The 10429-nt window shown below is 43.9% G+C and overlaps 1 pseudogene; it reads right to left on the bottom strand.

The window, feature by feature from the left end:
* Positions 1-742: 742 nt before the first annotated feature.
* On the bottom strand, positions 743-2001 carry LOC117066526 (annotated as a pseudogene).
* Between the last annotated feature and the right edge of the window lie 8428 nt (positions 2002-10429).

Here is a 10429-nt window from a genome sequence, read left to right as displayed (position 1 = left end):
ATCCCTTGGTCCCTCTGTAGCATAGGAGGGTCCCCGCCCCGATGGCTGAAATGGAAGGCAGGAGAAGCCTAACGCACATGACAGGGCTGGGGGAGGGACTTGTAACGGAGGGCACAGGGTGAACGCTGCACCACAGCCAAGAGGTGCAGAACGGAACTGCATCTATCTGTCCCTTTCACCCTCTCTGTTCCTGCCCCAGAAATGCATGGCCCAGCCTGCCCCCACCTTGACCTGGCACATGGATGGGGCACAGAGGCTAGCACACTCCCTGCAGGTGCATCACACAGCAGTAGGCACCAACGGTAGGGGCCAGAAGGTGGGCTCAGCCCTTCTCCTTTGCCCCCTTTTTGGTCTCTAGTGTTATTATTTGCTCCCAGAGAGCCAAGCACCTGGCAGAGGAAGGGGCTGTGGAATGGCAGGGTCTTCCTCTTGCCCTGGGGAGCCTAGGACCCTGGCACCCAAGGGGCAGTGCTGAGATTTTAGAGTCCAAACCCAGGCTCATCCCTCTGCCCTCTCTCCTGATGGGAGCAGGACAGACCCCCAGGACTGACAAGGGAGTCGGTTAGATTGGGAAGCGGATGAACACAGAGGCACCCCTGGAAACTTTGGCAAAAACAAGGAGCTCATTGGAAGGAGTGGGGAGAGGGCATAGCGGGTCCTCTCCAAGTCACTGGCGGTCTGGGAGATGGTCAGCCTGCTGCCCGCAGCCCCAACCGCCAGGGCGGGAGGTCTGGGGCCCTGGTCAGGCTGGGGACTTCAGGTCCCCTTTGCCCTGGCCCCGGGGAACTTCATCTTTGCTAGAGGCATTAGGATGGGGACCAGGCTGCGAGGAGTCATGCTCAAACATTTCAGGGTTCTCCAGCATCTCTAGGATTAGGGGAGGCACTGGGCCTGGAATCTCCATCTTCAGGGTAAGGGCCCTTTCGGCTCCCTCCGTGCTGATGCGCAGAAGGGCGGTGATTTTCATGAGCATCCTTGGGAACATGTAGGGCTGGCTGGGCCGCCGGCCCCGGGCGTAGAGCCTTTGGGGCGGGCTTCCAGCAGTAGCTCCTGCAGCTTGTCCACTTTTTCCGGCTCCTCCAGGTCCATGCGGTCTCCGCCCATGAGGCAGATGGCGCTGAACAGCCCTGTCTCGGTGTCATCCATCTCCAGGGCCAGGAGCTGCCCAGCAAAGGCAAAGACAGGGTCTGTGAGAGGCCCGAAGCCAGGATTGTGCATCTGGGTCTGGTTCAGGGGCAGCCTTTCGGAGAAGGTCATGGTGTCCTGCTCTGGGGTGTACCTTGTCCAGATCCGCAGCATCAGGATATCTAGGCAGGCAGCCTTGAGCACAGTTATCTGGTCAGCAATGCTCAGCCCTGTAAAGCTAAGCAACTGCTTGGCAAACTCCACAGTCTTGATGATGCACTTGTTGGCCAGTGCACTGAACTTGTCCCACAGTGCTAGATCTAGCTACACGCTGTGGTCTGCACTGGAGTTCGTGGCATGCTTGCCCAATGGCAGAGTGAGGGGGAGGTCTTCTGATGGGCTTTGCTGACCTTGGTGATGAGCTCTTCTAACTGGGGGCTCAGCTCATAGCTCTCAGGTCGCCCTTCTTCCTTCACCTCTTTCTTCTTCTTGTTCCAGTCATTTCGCACAGCTTCCTTGGACATGCCCACTTGGAAGCACTTCCGTAGCTGGCAGTACTGGCAGCGATTCCTGGCCACCTCATTGATGATACAGTTTTTGTCGCGACGACATGGTACCCCCTGTTCTTGGATGCTTCGGTGAAAGAAGCCCTTGCAGCCTGACAAGAGCTGACCCCATAGTGGTAGCCAGAGGACTTGTCATTGCACACAAAGCATGGCTTGTAGACCTGAGGAGGCGGAGGGGGTGAGGGTGAGCTGTGCAGCATCTCCTCTGAGCTGGTGCTCTGTGTATCCACTGACAGAGAGGCCATCCCTTGGGGAGGTCAGGCTGGCCCAGGCCCCGGAAGCTAGAGCTCAGCATCTCGAAAGGCAGAGACCCCCTGAGTGCCCTTGGGAAGGCGAAAGGGACACCTGCTCCGGGTAGCCAATCCAGGCCCCAAGGCACCAGCCGCAAAGAGTCTTTCCTTATTGGTGGCCACGGCAGCTGTGATGTGAGAGTCCCCAGGGGTCTGCAGTGGGTGGGGGAGGTCTTCAGCCACAGCCCCCACCCATACCCTCTGCCCCAGTCTGGGAGGCTACATGCCCGCCCTGCCTGGCCTGCCCACTGGGCCTCCAAGAGTCTGGCTGGCTGCCTTTAGAGATTGACTCCTACATACTGGGTCAGGTTGAGAGAACTGGGCTGTAGCTGCTGGAGGGGGAGGGGGAAGGGTGACAGCAGAGCCGCAAGGTCCCGGTGTCGCGGGGGTCTCTGGGATGGAGAGTCACAGTGTCTGGGGCTCGTGGTACCAGGGGACCTCTCTGGGGGTACGGCTCTAGGTTGGGACTGTCCCAGGGCCTCTCGGAGCCCGCCAGCCCACGTGACCGCCCCAAAACATCCAACACATTTTCTCCCAAACCGCACACTGACTCTGCAGGCAGGGACACGGAAAATATGTTTATTCTTTTTCTCCCTCTCTACACCCCAACACCTCTCTCCCTGCCCAATTCCCTCCTTCCCCTCCTGCCCTCGCTCCTCCCTCCCCTGCCTGCACCTCACAAAACATTTTCAAATCAAATTGCTGACATCATTAACAAGTGTGACTTTTTGGCCCTGTATAATGAAATATGTCCACATATTGAAAATGATATGCATAAATTAACCAACTGATGTTTTCCAAATGCATGATGCTAAAATAGTCAAGTGAGTAAAAACAAGATAGCTAAACAAAAAGCAGCAGAAACCTCTGCAGATGTAAATATCCCTGTCTGACAGCTTTGAAGAGAGCAGTGGTTCTCACAGCACGGAGGCTGAGACCTGACAATGGACAGACTGCCTGCTTAAGTGGGTCCCTGACCTTTGAGTAGCCTAACTGGGAGACATCCCCCACTAGGTGCAGACTGACACCTCACACCTCGCACAGCTGGGTGCACCTCTGAGACAAAGCTTCCAGACCAAGAATCAGACAGCAACACTTGCTGTTCAGCAACATTCTGTATTCTGTAGCCTCCGCTGCTGACATCCAGGCAAACAGGGTCTGGAGTGGACCTCAAGCAAACTTCAACAGACCTACAGCTGAGGGTCCTGACTGTTAGAAGGAAAACTAACAGAAAGGACACCCACACCAAAACCCCATCAGTACGTCACCATCATCAAAGACCAAAGGCAGATAAAACCGCAAAGATGGGGAAAACATGCAGAAGTGGGAAATTCAAAAAATCAGAGCACATCTCCCCCTCCAAAGGAATGCAACTCATCGCCAGCAACGGAACAAAGCTGGACCGAGAATGACTTTGACGAGTTGAGAGAAGAAGTCTTCAGTCAATCAGCACTAAAGGAGGAACTACATACCCAGAGAAAAGAAACTAAAAATTGAAAAAAGAATGAAAGACGGGATAACTAGAATAATCAATGCAGAGAGGACCATAAAAGAACTGATAGAGATGAAAACCATGACACGAGAACTACATGACAAATGCACAAGCTTCAGTAACCGACTTGATCAACTGGAAGAAAGAGTATCAGCGATTGAAGATGAATGAATGAAATGAAGCGAGAGCAGAAGTATAGAGAAAAAGGAGTAAAAAAGAAATGAAGAAAGCCTCCAAGAAATATGGGATTATGTGAAAAGACCAAATCTATGTCTGATTGGGGTACCTGAACGTGACAGGGAAAATGGAACCAAGTTGGAAAACACTCTGCAGGATATCATGCAGGAGAACTTCCCCAACATAGTAAGGCAGGCCAACATTCAAATTCAGGAAATACGGAGAACACCACAAAGATATTCCTAGAGAAGAGCAACTCCAAGACACATAATTATCAGATTCATCAAAGTTGAAATGAAGGAAAAAATGTCCAAGGGCAGCCAGAGGGAAAGGTCGGGTTACCCACAGAGGGAAACCCATCAGACTAACAGCAATTCCCTCAGCAGAAACTCTACAAGCCAGAAGAGAGTGGGGGCCAATATTCAACATTCTTAAAGAAAAGAATTTTCAACCGAGAATTTCATATCCAGCCAAACTAAGTTTCATAAGTGAAGGAGAAATAAAATCCTTTACAGATAAGCCAATGCTTAGAGATTTTGTCACCACCAGGCCTGCCCTACAGGAGATCCTGAAGGAAGCACCAAACGTGGAAAGGAACAACAGGAACCAGCCATTGCAAAAACATGCCAAAACGTAAAGACCATCGAGGCTAGGAAGAAACTGCATCAGCTAATGAGCAAAATAAGCAGCTAACGTCTTAACGACAGGATCAAGTTCACACATAATAATATTAAGCTTAAATGTAAATGGATTAAATGGTCCAATTAAAAGACATGGACTGACAAATTGGATAAAGAGTCAAGACCCACCAATTTGCTGTATTTAGGAGACCCATCTCACATGCAGAGACACACATAGGCTCAAAATAAAGGGATGGAGGAAGATCTACCAAGAAAATGGAAAACAAAAAAAGGCAGGGGTTGCAATCCTTGTCTCTAGTGGAACAGACTGTAAACCAACAAAGATCAAAAGAGACAAAGAAGGCCATTACGTAGTGGTAAAGGGATCAATTCAACAAGAAGAACTAACTATCCTAAATATATATGCACCCCATATAGGAGCACACAGATTCATAAAGCAAGTCCTTAGAGAATTACAAGGGGACTTAGACACCCATACGGTAATAATGGGAGATTTTAACACCCCACTGTCAACATCAGACCGATCAATGAGACAGAAAGTTAACAAGGATATCCAGGAATTGAACTCAACTCTACATCAAGTGGACCTAATTGACACCTACAGAACCCTCCACCCAAAATCAACAGAATATGCATTCTTCTCAGCACCACATCACACTTATTCCAAAATTGACCACATAGTTGGAAGTAAAGCACTCCTCAGCAAATGTACAAGAACAGAAATTATAGCAAACCATCTCTTACACCACAGTGCAATCAAACTAGAACTCAGGACAAAGAAACTCAATCAAAACTGCTCAACTACATGGAAACTGAGCAGCCTGCTCCTAAATGACTACTGGGTACATAACAAAATGAAGGCAGAAATAAAGATGTTCTTTGAAACCAATGAGAACACAGGTACAACATACCAGAATCTCTGGGTTTAATCACACATTTAAAGCAGTGTGCAGAGGGAAATTTATAGCACTAAATGCCCACAAGCAAAAGCAGGAAAGATCTAAAATTAACATCCTAACATCACAATTAAAAGAACTAGAGAAGCAAGAGCAAACACATTCAAAAGCTAGCAGAAGGCAAGAAATAACTAAGATCAGAGCAGAACTGAAGGAGACAAAGATACAAAAAACCCTTCAAAAAATCAAGTAATCAATCCAGGAGCTGGTTTTTGAAAAGATCAACCAAATTGATAGATGCTAGCAAGACTAATATAGAAGAAAGAGAGAATAATCAATAAACACAATAAAAAATGGTAAGAGGATATCACCACCGACCCCACAGAAATACAAACTACCATCAGAGAATACTATAAACACTCTATGCAAATAAACTAGAAAGCCTAGAATAAATGCATAAATTCCTGAACACATACACCCTCCCAAGACTAAACCAGGAAGAAGTTGAATCCTGAATAGACCAATAACAGGCTCTGGAATTGAGGCAATACTTAACAGCTTACCAACCAAAAAAAGTCCAGGACCAGACAGATTCATAGCCGAATTCTACCAGAGGTACAAGGAAGAGCTGGTACCATTCCTTCTGAAATATTCCAATCAATAGAAAAAGAGGGAATCCTCCCTAACTCATTTTATGAGGCCAACATCATCCTGATACCAAGCCTGACAGAGATACAACAACAAAAATAGAGAATTTTAGACCAATATCCCTGATGAACATCGATGCAAAAATCCTCAATAAAATACTGGTTAACCAAATCCAGCAGCACGTCAAAAAGTTTATCCACCGTGATCCAGTGGGCTTCATTCCTGGCATCCAGGTCTGGTTCAGCATATGGAAATCAATAAACGTAATGCAGCATATAAACAGAACCAAAGACAAAAATCACATGAGTATCTCAATAGATGCAGAGAAGGCCTTTGACAAAATGCAACAGCCTTCCACGCTAAAAACGCTCAATAATTTCGGTATCGATGGAACATATCTCAAAATAATAAGAGCTATTTATGACAAACCACAGCCAATATCATACTGAACGGGCAAAAACTGGAAGCATTCCCTTTGGAAATGTACAAGATAGGGATGCCCTCTCTCACACTCTATTCAACACGGTGTTGGAAGTGCTGGTTAGGGCAATCAGGCAAGAGAAAGAAATGAAGAGTATTCAGTTAGAAAAAGAAGAAGTCAAATTGTCCCTGTTTGCAGATGACATGCTTGTATATTTAGAAAACCCCATCATCTCAGCCTAAAATCTCCTCAAGCTGATAAGCAACTTCAGCAAAGTCTCAGGATACAATACCAATGTGCAGAAATTGCAAGCATTCTTATACATCAATATCAGACAGAGAGCCAAAACATGAGTGAACTCCCATTCACAATGGCTTCAAAGAGAATAAAATACCTAGGAGTCCAACTTACAAGGGATGTGAAGGATGTTTTCAAGGAGAACTACAAACCACAGCTCAATGAAATAAAAGAAGGCACAAACAAATGGAAGAACACACCATGCTCATGGATAGGAAGACTCAATATCATGAAAATGGCCGTACTGCCCAAATTAATTCATAGGTTAATGTATCCCCTATAAGCTAGCAATGACTTTCTTCACAGAATGGAAAAAAAAATGCTTAAAGTTCAATGGAAAACAAAAAGAACCCACATTACCAAGACAATCCTAAGGCAAAAGAGCAAAGCTGGGGCATCATGCTACCTGACTTCAAACTACACTACAAGGTACAGTAACCAAACAGCATGGTACTGATACCAAACAGAGACATAGACCAATGGAACAGAACAGAGCCCTCAGAAATAATACCATACATCTTTAGCCATCTGATCTTTGACAAACTGACAAAAATAGAAATGGGGAAAGGATTCCCTAGTTAATAAATGGTGCTGGGAAAATTGGCTAGCCATAAGTAGAAAGCTGAAACTGGATCCTTTCCTTACACCTTATAGGAAAATTAATTCAAGATGGATTGGAGACTTAAATGTTAGACCTAAAACCATAAACACCCTAGAAGAAAACTTACGTGATATCATTCAGGACATAGGCATTGGCAAGGACTTCTGTCTAAAACACCAAAAGCAACAGCAACAAAAGCCAAAATTGGCAAGTGGTATCTAATTAAACTAAAGAGCTTCTGCACAGCAGATAAACTACCATCAGAATGAACAGGCTACCTACAGAATGGGAGAAAATTTTTGCAATCTACTCATCTGACAAATGCTAATATTCAGAACCTAGAAAGAACTCAAACAAATTTACAAGAAGAAAACAAACAACCCCATGAAAAAGTGGGCAGGAAATATGAACTGACAGTTTGCAAAAGAAGACATATATATAGCCAAAAGACACATGAGAATATGCTCGTTAAAAAGTCAGGAAACAACAGTTGTTGGAGAGGATGTGGGATACAGAAACACTTTTACACTGTTGGTGGGAGTGTAAACTAATTCAAGCATTGTGGAAAACAGTGTGGCGATTTCTTGAGGACTAAAACTAGAAATATCATTTGACCCACCCATTCCATTACTGGGTACATATTCAAAGGATTAGAAATCATGCTGCTATAAAGACACATGCACATGTATGTTTATTGCAGTACTATTCACAATAGCAAAGACTTAGAATCAACCCAAATGTCCTTCAGTGACAGACTAGATTGAGAAAATGTGTCACTTATATACCATGGAGTACTATGTAGCCATAAAAAGGATGAGTTTGTGTCCTTTGTAGGGACATGGATGCAGCTAGAAACCATCACTCTCAGCTAACTGTCGCAGAAACAGAAAACCAAACATCACATGTTCTCACTCATAGGTGGGAATTGAACAATGAGACCACTTGGACACCAGAAAGGGAACATCACACACAGGGGCCTATTATGGGCTGGGGGTTGGGGGGACGGATAGCATTAAGTGATATACCTAATGTAAATGACAAGTTAATAGGTGCAGCACACCAACATGGTACATATATACATATGTAACAAATCTGCATGTTGTGCACATGTACCCTAGAACTTAAAGTATAATAAAAAATAGAAAGCAAAAAAAAAGATAATGATTATAAATTATGAGTAACTGCAATAAATATAAATGGATAAATTAGTCCATTTGAAACACATACACACACACGCAAGACATTGTGAGTGTCACATAGAGCAATGCATTTTCCTTCGGAACATGCACAAAGTTTGTGGCTACAATTTTAGGTTCCACATTGCACACAAACTTAAAGAAATGACTACACTGTCTGTTGAAATATCCCCCTCTTTTAAACAGAAAGGAACCAACCTTGCTTGTAGTCAGTGTTCTCACTACTGAGGCACCTGTCGGCTCTTTCACACTGCCTTTTCTGTTACAGGATCAAGCAAAGGCTGGTACAAAATATGGCAAAGATGTAAACAGGGGAAAAGATCAAAAGCAAAAGAGAAGAATTAGAATTTTTACAGCCTGTCTGAATGGTACAACACCTCTTTCCTGATCCCCAAGCCAGTACAAGCGCTTCTCCAATCCTCTGTGCCTGTGCCAATGACCTCAGTTCCTGATCTGTTGGATTGCATTCAGGATGAGGGACCTTGCATTAGTCCATTCATCCATTTCATATTAATAATTAGAGCTCATTATTTCACTAAATATCTGTCAATTTATTTTTACCCTAAATGCATGAATTTGGAGAAGTTTGGAAACTTGGCTGCATATTAACAGTTACAAAGGTTAACTAATGCTATCAGTATAAGAATTAACGAAAAATGTACAATAATAATACTGAATCCCATACTTAAAGGATAAGGCAGAATTTAATTTAATTTAATTTAAATGAACTTTAATTAAGAATTTTAATTTAATTTAAATGAACTCAGCTTCCATTCTCAAAAAGGCTTCATTTAATAATAATTAATGGTAATAAGTCATCATTTATAATTGTATGGTGCTTTATAATTGACTTAGCACTTTACGTGTGCTTCCTAATTTTATTCTGATGGTCGGAAGTAGGTTGCATATATGTTAAAAAATAATAATAATGGGACCAAGTCTCAGACATTCAATGTGTTACCCAACATCACTGAGATAGTCTGTCGGTAGTCTCTTTTCTCCAGGTTTTAGCATCCAGTCCTCCTTCTACAACGATCCTAACATGTGTTAGCATGGATGTGAATGTTAATTGCATGAGGCAAATGTTCTCTATGGCCACTTTGATTTCTCTCTTCCAAGTCTGTGTATACACAAAGAATCATACTAAAGGTTCAAACTGAGATTCCATTTGTTTATACCTTCTTCCATAATCATAGGAGGGGACAAGGTTTAAACAAGCCTACCCCAGTTGACACAAATCACATTTACAGGTTTTAATGTCACTTTTCTTTTAGGATTATGTAATTGCCAGTTGCCCGAGAATGCTGGCCAGGTCTCATACATTCTACAAGACATAGGCTAATGGTTAAGCACAGAGGTCAATCTTATTTGCTTTTTAATGGTGGTCCTTGTTCAATTGCTGTTATACAGTCATTAAAAAAAAGACATGTCAACACATTGACTTCATATCTTTTTTTCTTTTTCTTTCTTTCTTACTTTCTTTTTTTGTTTGTTTTTTGTTTTTTGTTTTTTGAGACAGGGTCTAACTCTGTCACTTAGGCTGGAGTGCAGTGGCACAATCTTGGCTCACTGCAACCTCCACCTCCCAGGATCAAGTGATTCTCCTGCCTTACTCTCCCGAGTTGCTGGGATTACAGGTGTGCACCACCACACCCAGCTAATATTTGTATTTTCAGTAGAGACAGGGTTTCACCTTCTTGGCCAGACTGGTCTCGAACTCCTGACCTCTGGTGATTGGCCTGCCTTGGCCTCTCAAAGTGTTGGCATTACAGACATGAGCTAGGGTACCTGGACTTGATTTCATTTTTGATAATAGATTAAACACTTTGTTAATATTATTGAACACGAAAGTAACATTTTATAATTTTGATCATTGATAACTGCAGAAAATCTCATACAAGAGAATCATCAGATAAAAGGTTTCTATTAGATCCTATAAATAACAAACTAGCCATTTAAAAAGAAGAAACAGGCCATGCATCGTGGTTCATGCCTGTAATCCCAGCACTCTGGGAGGCTGAAGTGATGGGATCATAAGGTCAGGAGATCTAGAACATCCTGGCTAACATGGTGAAACCC

The sequence above is a fragment of the Trachypithecus francoisi genome, unplaced genomic scaffold (genome assembly GCF_009764315.1).
Source record: "Trachypithecus francoisi isolate TF-2019V2 unplaced genomic scaffold, Tfra_2.0 Contig00138_ERROPOS256418, whole genome shotgun sequence".
NCBI lineage: Eukaryota > Metazoa > Chordata > Mammalia > Primates > Cercopithecidae > Trachypithecus > Trachypithecus francoisi.
Note: the sequence above shows the minus strand (reverse complement) of the source record. Positions and strands in the feature narration are given on the sequence as shown.